The sequence below is a fragment of the Limulus polyphemus genome, unplaced genomic scaffold (genome assembly GCF_000517525.1).
Source record: "Limulus polyphemus unplaced genomic scaffold, Limulus_polyphemus-2.1.2 Scaffold3542, whole genome shotgun sequence".
NCBI lineage: Eukaryota > Metazoa > Arthropoda > Merostomata > Xiphosura > Limulidae > Limulus > Limulus polyphemus.
The window spans coordinates 74,431-78,677 of NW_013669152.1; the positions used below are offsets into that span (position 1 = coordinate 74,431).

Below are 4,247 nucleotides of genomic sequence, written 5' to 3' on the forward strand. Positions count from 1 at the left end.
AGTTGTTTATTTCTGTGTGAAGAACTCCGGGAGATAACAAATGTTTATTTTTTCATAAAGGGATATTAATATTATGAGTATTTCTGGACTTGAAATTATGCTCGAATCCAGCTCTTTTACATTTGAACGTGTAAAGCATGTTTGGAATTCAAGTACGTGCATGCCATAATTCTTCATGTACAGCATGTAATTATCAAAGTCGTTATCAAACGCTGTGTCAGAATATTGACATCAGGCTACATTTGTGTCTGCCTGCCTGCCTGGAACATCTAGATAAAATTACTTCTACTGCTTTATCGCAACACCATAGTGAAGACTACCGGAGCATACTGTTAGGCTTAACTACGGCCTGTTAACTTCCCTGGTTGTTTTCACCTTTGGTCATGGTCCTCGCGGTTGATAAGTTAATCGCTATGGCTCATTGTCTGATGCTATCTTTTATCATCAGTAGTAGAAAACGCTATAGTTTGAAAATATGTTGGACTCTTCGTATTGACCCAAAGAAAACAAACGAAATACTTGACAAGGAACCACAACTGTCAAATCTATAAAACGTGCGACATTTTGAAATTGTTCAGTAAACGTCAACGTCAATCTGCCTGTAATTTCATCTCGTTCTTCAAGAAAAATGGGAACCTTTAGTAAGTACATTAGAGATACAAACGCTCTGTGATTTAATTTCAGAACAGAGGCCTAAAAAAGAATAGTAACTAAAGAAATTAAGTAAAATGTAAGTTATTTAGGGTTGGTAGACAAATTTCGTCTCCTAACTCACTCTAACTTTTATGCTTTCTTGTCTTCTTTCTTTTATTCTTATGAAATTATCCTAGCAGAACCTTCAACTGTAATAACATCAAAAGTATTTAAGTTTGTGCTGTATTTAAAACCATCTTTATATCTTGCTTAGTTGCCAGTAACTTGGATGACAAAGAGCTATTTTCAATTATACGAGAACCCCTAAAATAACTTTGTTCTCTGTTTCAAACAAATTCGAACCTTCAACTATAGAACATTTACTTCTATTCGAGCTTTAACACCATTATTTAAATGTTAAATTGTAGACCATAAAAGATGACTCGTGGTTTAACTTACGGATTTTGTTGCCAAGACTTGACCACTTATGGAAGAGCTTCCAGCTGTTCAATTACTAGAAAATTCTAGCTAACCTCAACTAATGTGTATTTAATCAGGCCCTTCACTGAATCGAACTGAAGGATCTTTTTTATTCTTGATTATAACTTTTTTACCCCATAATACTGTGTCAGTTTGTTCTCAGAAAAATATGATATTGTACATTTTCATAAATATTAGTTATTTAAGAAATATGTAAATAACCATGCAGAAATTTAATAGTGTTCTTAAACAAGTTAAGATACATTTGTTATACGAGTATGAATTAGAGACATGCCCGGTGTAAATCACTTACCAATGTTATGCATGTATGTACCAAAGTCTACATTCGACCGAAGTGTTTTTACTTTGTATTTCTGAGCATGACAATATGTCCAGTTCTTGCAACACAGAACTAGCTGTGCCTCAAGGTTCCGGACTAACAAGTGACCTATTTCTGTGTTATATCTTTTTGCACTTCAACCTATATGTCAGATATTACGAAATGTGCTTACTTATCAGTACATACATGAACCGAGACTTCTTTTAGTGTCAGAATATGTATGTTAATTTAATACTACCATTTATTCTAACGTTAAACATGTGATTTTAACATCTAACTACTGATGCTGTTATAAAAGTCATTTTTGACACTCTCTCGCTGTTGTAGATTACCAGTTCGGCCAAAATGTGTTTTCTGATATTTGTTTCTTTGTACTTTAGCACAAAACTACCCAATGCTATGCCCACCACGGGTATCGAAACCCGGTTCTTAGCGTTATAAACCTTCAGACTTAACGTTTTGCCAGTGGAGTGTAAGGGCGTTTTCTGATACATAAATGTGATTTCAAATAGTTATTCTTATCGCATCCTAAAAGATAAAAATATCTGTTATATTTTTAATGTTTAAAATTCTCACTTACGTTAACTTTATTTCCGAAAGTACTAATTAATTCCTGAGAGTTTGTTTGTTTCTTTGTAATGAAGCACAAAGCTACACAACGGGCTATCTGTGCTCTGCTCACCACGGGTATCAAAACCCGGATTTTAGCGTTGTAAGTCCGCAGACATACCGCTGTGCCACTGGGGGCCATTCCTCTGAGTTTCGTATGAAAATTCCAGTTCTTTCGGTTTACTAAGACTCCTGTTATAGTCGCTCCGACTTTACAACTTAAAATAACTAAAGTAAGCACTGTTTATGTGTAAACAGCTTGAGTTAGTGTAAATAAACAGAACAAGATTAGAGAAAATCAAACTCAAAACTGGATTAGGATAGGGTAACTGTTCCCAAGGTTCTTTACGAGTGAGAAAGGTATTAGTTTTTGATGTTTGTTTGTTGCGCACAAAGCTGCTCGAGAATTATCTGCGCTAGCCGTCCCTAATTTTGAATTGATAGTTTGTTTTGTTTTTTTGTAGTTAAAAACAAAGCTACACAATGGGCTAGCTGTGCTCTGCCCATCACAGGTATCGAAACCCCTATGTCTAACGTTGTAAGTCCGCAGACATGCCGCTGTGCAACTGGGCGGCTTAAGTTGATAGACTAGAGGGAGCTAATCGATAACACCTACTGCTAACTTTGAGATTCTCTAATCGAATAATGGGTTTTGACCGTCACTCTTATAACGCGCCAACGGCTTCAAAGTGTGAAGCGTCATTTGTTATATAATGATTTATTTTTCAACAAAGGAACGCGAACCATGGACCCTCTTCAGAGCCACCGTCCAGCATGCTAGCCACTTGGTCACGCCCAGCCCTTTTTTTTTAAATATATAAAAAATCGTTAATTCTAGAGTTGATATATTTCAAGCATTTGTTCTTTAGGTCTACACAAAATTCCTAATAAAAAAATTAAATAAACAAATAAAGCCATGAACATTTCCTTTTGGTAGTAATTACTGCATTTTTTTTCTTCTTTTAGTTCGTAGTACCATCAGTGTCATTCCTAAGTACCAACACATTATTACACAGTTTCGGTCTTAAATTGGTAACGTGGGTACATTCATGATGATAAAAGATAATAATAGCTGATTCGAGATCTTACCTCTGCGTTCAATAGTAAGTAGACAAGCTTTCAACACTGCCCCCCCCCCCAGTGGCACAGCGGTATGTCTGCGGACTTGCAACATTAAAAACTGGGTTTCGATACCCGTGGTGAGCAGAGCACAGATAGCCCATTGTGTAGCTTTGTGCTTAACTTCAAACAAACAACCTTTCAAAATCGCTTTGTTTACAGTATAGGTGTATAATATTCAGGTAGTATAGTGTACAGTGAAGTGAAAACACGTTTAATGAAGATAAATAGCCAATATCAAATGAAAATGGTGGAGTGTGTGTTATATGTAGGGTGTCGTTAATTGCTTTTCACTCTCTGCACTCTCTTAGTATACTGTCCACCACTATAAGAAGTCCAGTCTTGATATTTTGATCCCCCGCCGCCCATTAGTCCCATATTGGCCGTTTTCTTGTGTGCTCATATTATTAGCTTTTGTTCCGGCCGTCCTTTTACTTGTTGCCTGCCAAATGAAACCTCCGTGGTAAATACTTTTTTTTTCCTCCATCACAGGTTTTTCTATCAAAATTAAGCCACCCACGAAATTGTAAATAACGAGCAGGGTGAAGAGAAAAGACTTTCTGAACACCCCCGGTTATGTATGGCCCTAAGTCTCCCCGACTTGGGTTATACAATTTCAAACCGAAACTGCCATGCTTTTACTGCTGTTAATGCTACATATTCTTCAAATCCTGTATTAATTCACGTTCTCTGTTTGTGAATTTGTTTCTCCGCGAATTCCTCCCACAGGTTTGGAGCTAGCTAGCGAGACCAAATGTGACACGAGTGCCCAAGTACCACGGTGGGGGGGGGGGGTTTCATTTACGTATCCCTCTCTTTTAGGTAGCTATATACATAATAGGGAATAATGGATAAATATTACCAATACGTTGGGCCTTTGTGGATCACGAAGGGGATCTTTGAACCGAAACACTAAAGCTTATCGCCACGTCCTCGGTCGTTAAGTAATTAAGTTCTATTTGTCGTGAATAAAGAGACTAAGTTAAACTTTCCGTACGTATTATTATTATAATCTACTACTTAATTCTGAACTAAAAACTAATTCACCTTGATGACAGTGAATATA

The 4,247-nt window shown here is 36.7% G+C and overlaps 1 protein-coding gene across 1 annotated transcript in view; it reads left to right on the forward strand.

Moving 5' to 3' along the window:
• Window positions 1–374: 374 nt before the first annotated feature.
• The window catches only part of LOC111088323 (MFS-type transporter SLC18B1-like), a 29,337-nt gene continuing 25,464 nt past the window's right edge, over window positions 375–4,247 (forward strand). Inside the window, exon 1 of the mRNA XM_022398094.1 lies at window positions 375–641. The gene's annotated coding sequence lies outside the window, so the exon portion shown is untranslated. The remainder of the gene's footprint in view (window positions 642–4,247) is intronic.